Here is a 14,762-nt window from a genome sequence, read left to right as displayed (position 1 = left end):
GAAGGTCCGAGCATTTCTTCAGTTTGCCTGAGTGTTCATTAATGTGGTGAAGCCTCAGTAGATTGTTTCCTTCAATCACCTGTTTGAAAGCCCGTTTACTCCACAACACACGGTCACGTGCTTTCGATTTTTTGGATGGGGAGGAATCGGGGAAAAACGTTTTGATTTCTTGTCTGTCTCGAATCACATTCAAAGTGACGACTACTTGGTAACTTATAAGTGATTTATTCATAAGGATGTAGAACAATGGACTGAGGACGACAGACGAGGTATTTCAGTGGAGGGAACACCAATGTCGCAGTCAAGTGAATGGGAAGGTTTGATAGCGGCTTTCCTTGAGTTATATTGTGTTCGATTAGCTTCAAGATTGAGCCTGCCACGCCGGTCTGTGCGTTGGCTATTCATCTTGGCTGCTTGTCGCCGAAAAAGCCTCTCGACCACACTGAAGGAGTTGGGCTGATTTCGCAATTTCATGATTAAAAAAAACCTGCTCGCTGCAAGTGATGAATGAGGGAAATTATGTTTTCAAAAGGTGGGGGACGAGTCTCGCAACGTTAGAAGCTGTCACGGCATTTTGATCTATCGCGCCTCCAACATTTATATTATACCCCCGTCGAAGCCAGCAGCAATATATGTCTACATTGCTCAGGTTGACCGGCCACAAGAAATACTGGTTTTATCCGTTCAAGATTCGAAGCAAAGTTCATTGCAGAGAGGTTCTGAGTGAATCTCCGATGAAGACTCTCTTCAGTTTGTCTCCGTGCTGCCAGCTATATAACCATTTGGCTAAGTTGAAGTAGTATTTCTCTGTCTGTCAAATATACTTTGATTCAGCAGTTCACCTAATAGCTGGTCAACTAAGCTCATATTTCAACCCGAAGAATATACTAATATCCCTTTAGTGGGACCCCCCCCCCCCCCATAGTACGTAATATAATACATAAACCGCTCGTCAAAATGACTTCTCGATTGCTACTAAAACCTGAATTGAAATACGAGTATAAGCTCCTTATTGGGGCACCGGCGGGTTAACATGTTCCTTGGTTCAAGAAGCGCTTGATTAATTTTCGTAATTTTTCGCCAGCCTGTGTTGTTGACCGAGCAGACCACTGGAGCTGTTTCTTAAACGCGGATACGCACAAAAGCTCGATTTCGCGGACATATACACGAACTCATCTCTATTACGTCACGGCGCGGTGGTGGCGCGTCGGACGCACTTCCGGTCTGGGGCTGTGGGCGGAAGTGCCCATTTGAGACGTGTATTCCTGCGTTGTTTTGAAAGGAACCAGACAGAAACCTGCCTTGTCGTCAAAATGCTGCGTCTGGGGCTGTACCAAGAGAGTCGAGAAAGGTTTGAAGGTCAGTTTTCATGCGCTTGGTTCGTCCGAGAACGCGGATATGTGCCGTGAAAAGGGGAAACCAGACGCCGTCGGACCACGATTGCTTGGGCGGGAAGCATTTTAGGTTAAATTCACGGATACTACTGGCCATCAAATTTATTTGTTTGATTCCAAAATGAACGCCGTAAAACCGTCAAGTTGTACGGACCACCTGCGGACTACGTTTAGTGCGTCTTCAAGTTCAAACGGTCGCCTGATCGTTCGAACTGTCGTCTGCTCTTTCTAACGTTTCTGCTTGTCGTCTGCTCTTTTTAGAGGACACCGGCCCGTAGACCAAACGTGGGCCCGGTACTTGCGATAAGAATTAAGTGCAGGCCTTAAAATACATAAGTTTGAAGGTTGGTAAGCAGGCTCGACGTAAACAGTAGATACAAGGAGATGTTGATCATTGTTACCAGTGGCCATCACCGACTTGTTATGCCTGATTCACTTGGTTAGATTCTGCTTGCGATTTTCAGTATCGACGTCGACCATCTCAGCTACGGTTCACGCTTTTGCAGTCCGAGCGACGTCGCTACTGAAAATTGCGAGCGAAATCTAATCACGTGAATCAGGCTTTAGCGTACGTTCTGCGGCGTCCACGCGGAATGAATCGCCGCATGTCAGATTATTCACGTGAAGTTTTGCGGTGAAACGAGCCTCGTTAATTTCGCTGACGCTGCTCAAGTAGTCAGACACCGTTAGGAGGACGTAGAATCAACAGTTCCCACGCGAAAAAGAGCGCGGGGACTCACACCGGCGCCGACAACATCGCATTTCAATGGTTTGTTTATGGGCGACGGCGAGCTTTTTGCCCACACCCCCATCGGGCATGCGCGGCGCCGGTGGCGTCCGCTAGGGGCGCTCCGGGCGCTCCGGTTTGTTTGTAAACATGAGTTGGACAATAAGTCGCATGGTCGAGGCATGCGAGTTAGCTGAAAATTACTCTCGGTGGAACAATTCTGTCGTTATCGTTGCTTTCCTTAGATGATCAAAACTGATTAATATATTACCGTCTCTCCGGAGCCCATAGTTTCGGTTTTGAACGAAATCTCCGAAACGAAAGTTTGACATAAAAAGAACAAAAAACACCGGGAAAAACAGAACTATGCTTTGCAAATTTATGTGCACCGGCTACACTAAACCGTCTCAGTTCAAATACCTATAAAATTGGGCATTTAACAAAAGAAAATCTGTTAAATTGAACGCGCCACCTGTTCAGGCGGCCCGGCCGAGTCGACGGGACCTGGACTCAGCCGCCATGTTTGTTTGGTGGTGGCGCCCCCTATACACCTTTCCAAAAAACACTCGACCCCAGGGGCAACAAACCGTTTTCGAGCCCAGTCACTGAGTTTGAGGCTAGACTCTCACTGGCGTCCCTCCTAATCCTAACCGATCGGACTGTGATTTCGATAGGCGCAGCCTGCGTAGGCGCAGTTTCAAACGCTGCTGGTGGCTAAATTCTCGTCTTTTCCTGCTATATTTTGTGTTTAATGGTACATGCATTTTCCCGAGTACATTAAGAAAGCATTGTACTACGTTTAAAAAAAAAAAGAAATTGTGAACTATTTTTGTTGGGTACGCGCGCGACAGAACGAATGGGACTGGATGTATAGCTTGTGTTCTTTTCTTACGATCAGTTTTGACGGCGCCGCGGGATTCGCCGTCAAATTTGACGGCGCCGCGGGATGTGGAATGACAGAGCGCTTTTGCTGTCAAAAATAAATTGCAACAGAAGAGGGCCGAAAGGCATGAATTTTTCACGCTCATAAATAACGTGATGGGCAGGACACGGGCACACAATCGAGGAAGTACGAACATTCGAAAAATATATCGTACGTACCACACGATGCAGCGTTATCCGAAAAGAATTTATTTGAGAAAGATCTCAAATAACACAGTCGACGACAGTCGCATCTTGACGATCGGACGGAATTCGAGATGACTTTGTTTTGGGGCACGTTTTGGGGGGAGCTTCCTTTTTTCACAACCGCACCAAGGCAAAGGAACGAACGCGACTGACCCGTTTCAATGTTCGCAAAATCGCGTCGAGGGTCGTTCGACGTCCTTCACCTCCTTCGTTTCCCGTGAATGTAAAGCAGAAAAAACTTGAATGGCAGGCACTTACCAGCCTTATTTCTCACAATGAAAGATAACACAGAAAGGGTACGCAGCACGCATAAAAAAAATAAAAAAATAAGTGGAAACTTTCAAGAGCGGCGAGAACACGTCGAATGCAAAACCGCAAAAACGTAGGTAGAGAACCGCGCTGAGCGGGTCTTCACAGTCCAAGAGAGTGGCAGAAAATTTCTTACTAATAGAGGGCACGAGAGTCGCACCAGCCGCATCACCATCAGCAACATTATTATACTGCAATTAAATGCAAAGGTGCAAGCGAGCTGGACAAGAATGACGAAAATAAATTGCATCAGCAACATCGCGGCGGCCTAGCAGCAAAAAAATCAAAGTCAAATTGGACGTTTAGTGTTTATACAGTGTAAGGTTGGTCTGCCAGGATGAGGCGACACTGGTTTACACTGTAGATGAGCAATTTTGCCAGTGCAGTACGACTGCTAACCTGGGGTCTTTAACGTGCTCACGCAGTAGTGATACACGACCGCACGCCGGTACGATGCTCATCCAGATCGAAACGGGCAGGGGTGGGGCTCGAACCCAGGATCCCTGGGTTCTGCAGCGCGAGCTTTCGCTCCACGCGCGTCGAGCTGGGTGTGCGCTTCAGCCCACTCGGCCACCGATCCCCCCAAGCCTAGCAGCGATTTTTGGAAAGGTGTATAGGTCGCTGGAGCCGCGAATAGACCTATTTCAAAACAGCACCCCCATCTTGAAATATCGTCACTTCCAGTACAGGCGGAAGCATTGTTTTACCGTCGCCACGCCAATAGAATACATTTAGATATAAGCGTCACCGTCATCTATTCTCGTTTTGTCTCCCCTTTATTTCTTACTATTTGCAGGTTAAAATCTTTTATTATTTTTTCGTCGTCCATAACAGATATGCCTACCAGGTGGCTGGGGACGAGAGTAAGCGGAAAAGGCCCGTAGCTTTGAAGCTTTGAGCAGCGTTGCAGGCGAGCAAAATAGGATATTTGGCTCGCGTTTGGAACATGTGTCAATACGCTTCCTCACTACAGTTTTTCTATACTTCGTTCCCTTCTAAGAGCCGGGGTAGCAGAGGCTACAAGGGCGAGCTGCGAGCTCTCAGCGTCCCTGCCAAGCACGCGCGCTCGTGCAGTGCCAGCATCGTTCAGGAGGACGTGCTTTTGCGAGTAGCTTCGGCTTCATGCTCGCGGAAGCTATGAAAGAAAACAAACGTGAAAGTAATGTTTAATGGGACGCTGCGGCCGCGAGCTGCATTATTCTTTTTTCGTTTTTAAATTTTTCTAGACGTTCCGTTTTCGCGCATTTACGGATGCGGACAGATGGTTGTGTTCCAACATAGCACGTGCAAAAACGAACGTTACAGCGCCACACGGATGGTGCAGCCAGCATAACATGGTCGCGTCTTGCGTAAAGGTACGTTTATACTTCAACGTAACGTCGACAAGAGCGGCGTAGCGCAGCGCGCACTGATACTGATTGGTCGCAGATATCGAGTTCCTGGTCGCCGGTCAATGAAAGGCGCGTTTTCTGCGCTACTCTGCGTTCACTGCGCTAAACGTCGGAGTATAAACAGCCCCTTAAAGGGGCCCTGCTATCATATTTAAGCGTCTACCTTTTTGCGGTTTCCACGTCTCTTGGGGTTTGGGCAAGCCAGCGGGCACGGGGAGAGTAACTAAACATCAGTACGTCATATTTTAACCGGACGACGCAGAAACCTCCTCCTACGGCGGCGACCCGTGGTGCTGAAAGCACGCGAAATGTCATGTCTTTGGTCCTGGGCTTACTACTGGTCAGAGCCGCCAAAAGCTTCTTTTTAGTCGAAATACAAAATATAAGTGGCGCGAGCCGTTTCGATTATTTATAAAAGTAGTTTTTGTTGAGTATTTTAGATCTGAACAGAAACAAATGCAGTTTATAAAGTACGAAACAAGAAATGACTCGTCGACATACCCGCCACCAAGCGGTGGAAAAGGCGGCGCATACTAGGAAGGTGTAGTGGGATCAGGCGCCGACAGCGACGACGAGCGTAAAAAAGGTCCCGGATGTAGGCGGCGGCGCTGCAGTCGAGGATCTGACGGGTTCCGAGCGCTCCGAAGGTCTTCGGCGAGAAGCTTTGGCTTGCGGTTCGGCCCTTTGGTATGGCAGCGCGAGGTGGCTTCCGTTCTGAACTGATTTTTACCCCGTGTTTGCTGTCGTTTGTGGCCAATTAAGTGTCATGCCGAATTAGTGTTTAATCGCGAAGTAAATTAATGCAATGCGAGCCGCCCTGGCTGCCCGCTTCATACAGCCTAGCCAGAGCATGCTTTAGTGGCGCCCTCCTGAGCTGTCGACACCAGTGCTGCGGAGTTGCCACTCCGGAGTTGGAATGATTCCGGAATCATTCCGAATTTTCGCGACCCCGGAATGGAATGGGAATGGAATGGCGGCAGCGTTGAGGGGAATGGAATGGGAATGGAATTAGAGGCCTTTTGCCCAGAATGGAATGGGAACGGAATGGGTCCGGTTCTTCTATTTTTTTAAATATATATATATATTTTTTAGTGTTTACGGTTAGCGAAATTGAGCCAGTCGGCGAGCCAGTTGCTCAGAAATAAAATGAGCGGGCGGGAAACAGCTAACCCGCTTAGAGCTCTAACATACTTATACGCAAAAAATGCAATACAAAAAAGAAGCGTCAAAGCAAAGAGCAGAGGGGGTAAGGAGGGGGGGGGGGTGGCGGTGGCGCCTTTCGCGCAGGCGACGGGCTTTACAGCCGTTAAGGGCGGTTCAAACAGACTCGGAATACGGAACCCGGGAGCCGGAACCCGTACTGACGTAATCACTTCCGGCTCCCGTTTACGGGCGCTGAGTCACGGTTTGGTTTGAACGGCGCGCGACACGGGTCTCCGCATACGGTAGCTGACGTCACGGCGGCTTCCCAGGCAACCAATCAGCGACTGTCGTCAAGCCGGGTCGTCGCCCGGGCAGCCCGGGCAGCCCGGGTATGGTGCCTGTAGTGCCTGTAGCCCGGGCGCGCGACGCGCTCCGTCTAGAGCGGCACCGGCGGCACCGCGGCACTCGCTTTGTTTCGTGATGGCGTCGTCTCGGCAGGATCCCGGCTACGAAGCTCGAATTGCCTCACTTATGAACCTTTGTGTAGTGAGGTGCGTCACAAATGCAACAACTATCACCTGGCGTCGGCTGACTACTTTCGCGGCTGCGTGTGAGCAGTACCTACGGAGCGTGAAGAAAAAGAAGAAGCGAAAGGCCGTCCGCGAGCTCCTGAAGCCTCGAAAAATGCTCGACGAGTATGCCACCATCGTGAGACTACAGTCCTACAGTGTTGTGAGACAGATGTTCGAAGACCCCGACGACCGGGAATTCTTTGAGTGCTTCCGAATGTCACGAGCAAGGTAGGGTGTGCTGCTTTTTATTTTGGATTATTTTCATGTTATATATCAAGTGGCGTTCCACATGGGCCCGCGCGTCGCTCGCAGGAATACTCACCTGGAGCGTGCGCTCCCGCTGTGAAAGCACGTTTATATCATTTTTAACGCGGCAGGGTCACGAGAGCAGCTTTCGTAACAGTCCCATGCTTGTCAAATTTTACTGCGTCTGTGCTATAAAAAAATAGCAATAGCATGCACATGTGCAACTCGTACGACACACTCTTTCGGTCCACAAAATCTGGTCACGGTGTTGTGCTCCTTTGAGTGCATGTATGAGGGAAGCCCGTTGTGCTTCCTTGTCCTTTGTGCTAGCTAGGATGTGTGCTTACAAGCTTTCTGCACGAAAGCTCGCGCTGCAGAACCCAGCGATCTTGGGTTCAATCTCCACCCCTGCCCGTTTCGATCTGGATGCGCATCGTACCAGCAGACGTTCGTGTTTCACTACTGCGTGACGGGTGTTAAAGACCCTAGGCTAGCGGTCGTACAGTACTGCCTAAAAACTGGTCTACAGCGCGTACCAGTGTCGTTGACCTTTTTAACCTTTTAAGTGTCAGATGTAGCTCGCACGCACAATGGTTGCAGCTAGGCACGTAGCCAGGATTTTGTTTCGGGGGGGAGGAGATTTTGTCGGTCGCAGAGTGCCCGAGGCTGGTAAAATATTGTGTATAAAACAAGATGAACAAATGAGTTGCTTCATTACAATTGTAGTGAACAAGCATGCCCTCAAAGCTGGAAGCTTGGCACATTTGCTTATTAATAACATCCCACCGCCTTTCCGGTCTCTTTGCAGCCAGCAATCCAACCACTGCCTGCCTCTACAACGGCCTTTCTAAACGCTACTGATATTTGCATTTAAGATGCCGTTTCATCGGGTTGCAACCACCTCCCGTGTCTCCGAAACCGTGTCAATAAATTATTAAAAGCAGTATCGAGTTCTTTCACTTGTCCCGGTCCTTGTGGTCGCTACGATACCTGTCGTAGATCCAGGAGTACCGCTGAACTAGCTAACTAGTCCATAGGCTTTCTCGGGTACGTCAAACGCAGCGGCACTCTTCTGTGCAGCCTGAGCTGCTTTCCTCACGTCGGAGACGGGCGGGAAGTTTATCGCCGGAGCTCTTCTTGCAAGCAAGCACGGAGCGACTGAGGCATTCGCACGCGGAACAACGTGAACGCCGGTGGCAAGGAGGGCGGAGGAGGGAAGCGCGCCGCGCTGATTGGCCGCGGAGAAAATACGGAAACCTACGTCACGACCCGGGCAGGAGAAAGTTGAAAAAATTTCAACTCTTCAATCCGGGTGCCGGAAGCCGTATTTACGTCACCGCCCGTACGGAGGGAGCGCTGACGTCACTACGGGTTCCGGCGACCGGGTTTGCAGTCCGGGTCTGTTTGAACCGGGCTATACACGAGAGCGATCGAAACAAGAAACTAAGCAGCAAGCAAAAGAAACGAAGGCATGGAGAATATACGCGCGCACAGACTGAGATCTGAGAGCGGGGGACGACTCATAACTCGCAGAGCTCTGATAACTCGTTGACTCGCGCGCCGCCGAAAGATGGTCATGTTATTGTTTTCGTATAGTTCGGGGAGCGTTGTTTAGCAGGCGGCCAAACCTGCTGCCTCCCACGTTCATTCGCGCGCACTCCTTTGAAGTGCGAACTGCGGGTTTGCTTCGACAATAAAACAAAGCAAGATTCACTTCTCTCGTCTCCTCTTGCGCTTTGCTCCGACACTTGTTTTATTATTCTACATTTTTACGTGTAAGTCCGCCTTTTACTTGGTCTTTGTTCCGATGCTCGTTTTCTGTGTTATATGTTTTACATTCAAGTGGGTTAGGGGTACAGGCAAGCTAGCGGAGTCCCGCTCATTTCCTTCGACTTTAGACTCTGCCTATTTTGTTTCACCTTGTGATGAACCGCTGCGGACGCTACGAGTACCACCCCAGGCAATCCAGCACCGTGAGCGGGACTACACACTCGACGCGTTGCTGCGCCCCAGGGTCACGCGACACTCAGAAGGCACTGGATTGGTTTCGATGGCTCTCGTGCTGTCTGGTGCGGTCCATCCTAAGGTGAAGTAGATTGTCGTCACCGCTCTAGTCGCATGACCGAACTGACTAGACCTGCAGAAAGACTGTTTTGTGACATGGTCTCTCGTGCTGCGCCATAGACGTTGCACTTTGCCAGAGGATGTGTTCCAGCCACTGTGCATGGAGTCGCTTCCAGCAGCGTATATACTAACCGTATTGCTGTGCAGGTATTTGAAGAATACAGTACTTAATATAGCTTATTTCTGCGCCACGCACGAACTCTATATTTTTATGGTCTTATCAAACAAACACGCTGGCCGCGTATGTCCTAGAAGACAAATGCAAAAAAAAAAGTTTGCCAAAGAAAATTAGTGGATTTATGTTTTGCTGTTTGTTGCGAGCCACGTGGTCGAAAGACCGATGTTTTAAACAAGCATCGACATATCAAGAGGCTTTCTCGATGTTTGCAGTACAATGTAAACAAACACTTTGTGCCACCAGCGCCCCGCTTAGTAAAATCAATGCGCTTTTTTGGCATTTTGCATTTTGTTGCAATTGTCTATGCGTTTGATAATGTCAGCTTTATGGAGCTTATGCCGGCAACACAATGTAGCTGTCAAGAGCCAATTTTTACGTTTTGGAATTAGAGGAATGAGATGGAACGATTCAGCCATTCCAGGAGTGGAAATGGGCCCACTGTCCCCATTCCTAGGAGTTGAAAGGAATTGAATTATCGCAAACTCTAATTCCCCGGAATGGAATTGGAATGGAATGGGGGGTGCCCATTCCGCAACACTGGTCGACACGGAGTGCGGCAGCCGTGAGCGCTCGCTGAGCTCACTACACCTCCTCTATACTTTGTCTCATCCTACGATGGACTAAAGGCCAAAGCCACGGGCCGCCAGGTTCAATCACGTTCCACGCTACACTATGACATGCCTATACTCCGTTTCACCTTATGTTGTACCGCAGCGAAGGCTAGAAGCGCGGGCTCATAGTGTTGACAGCTGCCCTTGGTGCACGAGAGCTTGTGCCGCCGAGATGTGCCCTAGAGCAAGGAGCTCGAGCTTGTAGTCTTTCCTGCGGTACAACACAAGGTGAAACAGAGTATAGCATTGATTAGGGGTGGACGAATAATGCTCCGGAGTTCGAACCCAAGAACACTGCATCATTTCTATAGCTTCGACACTGCAAATAGCCTCTTTTTTGGAATGTAAAATTGTTGAGGCACTCAGTGCTATTTCGCTTCGAACCACTGTCCGCCTATCTCCATCAGTGATCCGAGACGCGGGCACTGAGACGTGCATCAAAGCGCAATACGCAATTTCTAAGTGGCTCGTGATTGGATCTGGCGGTCTGTAGCTTTTGCCTTTAGTCCATCGTAGGTGTAACAGCTAGCCAACGATGGCACCACTGGAAGAAAAGAAAGACACGGCAGACACGGGGGCACGAGGGAATAAAGAGCAGGCATTCCGAATCGCCATTCTGGCTGATGCGTGCTGCTTCGTACATGGTGGCAGCGGCTAAATTTATCATGAGCGAGGCACGTAAGTGACCAGCCTACGCAGGAAGCCAGGGCTGTCAACAGTGGCAACGCGACCGAAGACCGCGAAGGACGCCCACGAGAGCAGACAGCGAGCATCATGACCTGTCTGTTGCCCCCGCCGCAGCAGCTAGACCCAACCGGCAAGCCTTGGAATACATGGAAAGCGTGGATCACGGAATTTGAACTCTTTGCTGTGGCAACGCACCTGAAAGACCAGCCAAGCAATGTTCAAGCCGCAACGCTCCACGTCTGCATCGGAGAGGAAGGTAGGCGGATTTACAGCACCTTCACATTCGAAAACGAGGCCGACAGAGAGAACATGCAAGTTCTGAAGGACAAGTTTGAGCAGCACATGAAGCTAGCTATAAACCTAACGTACCACGAATTTGTTTTTGGAAAGAAAGATCAAAAAGACGGAGAGAAATTTGATGAGTGGTTGACCGAGCTAAGGATCCTCGTGCGAAACTGCGAGTACGGTGGTGTCGAACAACGCATGTTTAGAAGCCGAATAATATTCGGGACTAAAGACAAATAGCTACAGCAAAAGCTTATCAACGACAATCCCACTTTTGCGAAAGTACTCGAAATGTGCCGAACAAAGGAACGAATGGAGGACCAGTTCAACGAAATTCGCAGAGAGTATGACCGAAATGAGGATGACCGAAGTGAGGACCCACCAGGAATACAGGCGCTGCGAAAAGACCAAGCGACATGACGCTGTTGTGGTTTCGTACACCGCACGAGCGCATGCCCGGCTACAGGAAAGCAATGCCTTAGCTGTGGCAAAGTTGGACATTTTGCAAAATGCTGCAGCAAAGGTCCACAGTTATCGAACAGCCGACAGGGGCGCCAAGAAAAAAGAGGAAGAAAATACGACCCCAAAGTCCGCCAAGTTGAGCGCGAGGAAACTGACGAAAGCGATGAAGACTATCTGCTCTGTCACCTAACAGTGAACAAAATAGACAAAGAAGACCGCTGGAGTGAGACAGTACAGATCGAAAAAGACCGCCTACGCTGCAAGCTCGACACAGGAGCCAATTTCTCCATAATTCCAAGGAGATTACTCAGCTTCATTTCAAGTAAAAAAGTTCGCAAGTGTGACACTACACTGTGATCGTTCTTTGGCCACAAGAAAAAAGCGTGTGAAAGAGTTACTCTGACAGTGTCAACTGGAGCCTCAACGACCCAAGAGGAGTTCTTTGTGGTCAAAGATGATGTACCGGTGACACTGGCGGGAGAACTGAGTGAGAGGCTCGGATTGATCAGACGCATAGCTACAGTCACAGAAGGACCCAACGATGCGACAAAGGAAACAGCTACAAGCTTGAGTGATCTTACGGGACCATATGCAGATGTCTTCCATGGACTGGGAAAAGTCAGGGGCTTTACATACAACATGAAAGTAAACCCTGGTACAAAAGGTGTTGTACGCCCAGCAAGGAAGGTACCGGTGGCTATCCAGGAGAAGGTCAAGCGCGAGTTACATAGAATGGAGAACGAATGGGGTCATCACGAAAATCAAGGAGCCGACCGAATGGTCCAGCTTCATGGTAGTTGTCGGAAAGAAAGACAAAGTGCGCATCTGCATGGATCCAGTAGACTTGAACAAAGTTTTGAGAAGAGAACACTACCCAATGACGACAATGGATGACATCGCCACCCGAATCGCCGGAGCGAAAGTGTTTTTGGCTCTGGACGCATCTTCTGGGTTTTGGCAAATAGAACTCGACGAAGAGAGTTCGAAGTTGTGCACAATGAGTACTTCCTATGGGAGGTACAGGTTCAAAAGAATACCCTTTGGGATAAGCACATCCCCTGAAGTTTTTCAGCGCGTCATGAACGAGATTTTGGAAGGCCTCCCCGGAACAGCAGTTGTGATGGACGATATACTAGTCTGGGGTAAAACCCAGCAAGAACACAATGAAAACATTAGGCGCCTCCTCCAACGCTGTCGAAATGTGAACCTACGACTCAACCCCCAAAAAATGTCAAATTGGCAAGACAGAAGTTCGTTATTTCGGGCAAGTACTAACCGGGGACGGCATCACCGTGGATCCAGGCAGGATCCAAGATATCCTGGAAGTGAAAGAACCTAAAGATCCCAAGGAACTTCGAACATTCCTTGGAATGATCACATACCTCTCTAACTTCATACCACGACTTTCTGAGCGAGCAGCACCGCTGCGGGAACTGCTAAAGAAGGAGAGCTCGTGGGTATGGACAGAAGAACAGCAAAGAAGCTTTGAAGACCTGCGGGATGCCTTGACAAAAGCACCAGTGTTGGCATATTTCACACCAGGAAAGCCCATAACGCTCTCAGTCGACGCAAGTCAATACGGCGTGGGAGCCGTTATCACCCAGGAAGGAAAGCCACTAGCGTATTCGTCGAGATCCCTGACAGCAGCGCAGACAAAGTATGCGTAGATCGAGAAGGAGTTGCTTGCTATTGTACCAAGTTTCACCATTACATATTTGGACAGCCGTGTGTAACAATAGAATCGGATCACAAGCCGTTGCAAGCTATTTTCACCAAACCACTGCATCAGTGTCCGATGAGACTACAACGAATGAAGATGGCTCTCCAGAAATAGTCATCGCAAGTGAAGCATATACCTGGGAAAGAACTGCTGCTAGCAGACGCACTTTCACGTTTTCCCGCTAAGGAGACACACTGGAAGAAGAGAAAAAGTTCCAAGTAAACGCGCTAGAGCACATATCAGTTACTCAAGACCGCCTTCAAGAAATCCGAGAGGAAACCGTAACTGATGCACAACTGCAACTGCTGCGTCAGTGTGCGCGGACTGCATTGCCGGGAGAGAAAAACCAAGTGCCACAACTTGGAAGGCCTTTTTGGTCATATCGGGAGGAAATTCATGAAGAAGATGGACTTGTACTCCGATCCAACAAGCTAGTCATACCTATAGCTATTAGGCAAAAGATCATCAACCTGCTGCACGCAGCACACGCAGGCAAGGAGAAGATGAAAAGAAGAGCTCGAGATATCCTGTTTTGACAAGGAATCAACGCTGACATCGAGGGCAAGTACGACAACTGCAGCATATGTCAAAAGTACAAGCCAAGAAATGTCAAGATGCCACTCTTGAGTCATGCGGTGCCAGCACTGCCTTGACAGTATGTTAGTGTGGATATCTTTACTCATGAAGGACAGGATTTCATAATTATGGTGGACTTCTACTCATTTTACTTCGAGGTTGAAGAAATGAAAACCATCACAGCTTCCAAAGTTAGAGTGTTTTGCTTGAAGGCCTTTGCAACACACAGACTCCCTTCGAAACTTTTAAGTGATAATTAATTACCCGCCGTTTGGGAGCCACGACTTCAAACAGTTCCTGAAAAACTTAAAGATCGAGCAAGTAACTTCAAGCCCTTACCATGCCCGATCAAATGGCATGGCCGAACGAGCCGTGAGGCAGGCGAAGCAATTGCTGAGAAAAAGTGCGAACACTGAAGAGTTTTACAATGCACTTCTTGAATGGCGCAACACTCCACGAGACGAGGTACTCCAATCACCAGTAGAAAGACTGATGAGCCGGCATACAAAACGCTGTTGCCCACCAGGCTTGAACATTACCTACCTGTTATCGTGCCGCCCAAAGCCGTCACACAACGCCTTACAAAAATAAGGCAACAACAGAAGTCTAGCTATGACAAGTCCTCTCGAGCACTAGCAGATATTGAAACAGGTTTTCAAACTGCCGTCTACAACAGCCTTAAGCATACGTGGTCACCTGCCATAGTAGTGGCCCATTCTACATCAAGATCCTACAACATTCAGACCCCGGAAGGCCAAGTGCTTCGGAGGACACGCGAACACTTAAGTCCAGTGGCACAATCCCCCCCCCCCCCCCCCCCCCCCCCCCCCCCCCCCCAAAAGACAACCTCCGAGGCCACAGATCCAGTAAACGAGGGCCAAGTTGAGTCTGAGCCGCGCCCGATGCTTCGAAGAGGAACAAGGAATAGAAGGCCACCACAACGATATGGACATGACCACGATATTTAGACTTACACAGATCTCTAAACTCGTTTTTTTTTTGTTGAGAAAGGAGATGTAGCAGCTAGCCAACGATGGCACCACTGGAAGAAAAGAAAGACACAACGGAGACGGGGGCACGAGGGAATGAAAAGCAGGCATTCCGAATCGCCATTCTGGCTGGTGCGTGCTGCTCCGTGCAGTAGGGTGAGACGAAGTATAGTTCACGGCCAAGGAAGTCATGAAGAAGGTTATTTTTTGCTTTTTTTTG

This window comes from Ixodes scapularis, unplaced genomic scaffold, assembly GCF_016920785.2.
Source record: "Ixodes scapularis isolate PalLabHiFi unplaced genomic scaffold, ASM1692078v2 PGA_scaffold8__174_contigs__length_109621045, whole genome shotgun sequence".
NCBI lineage: Eukaryota > Metazoa > Arthropoda > Arachnida > Ixodida > Ixodidae > Ixodes > Ixodes scapularis.
Note: the sequence above shows the minus strand (reverse complement) of the source record.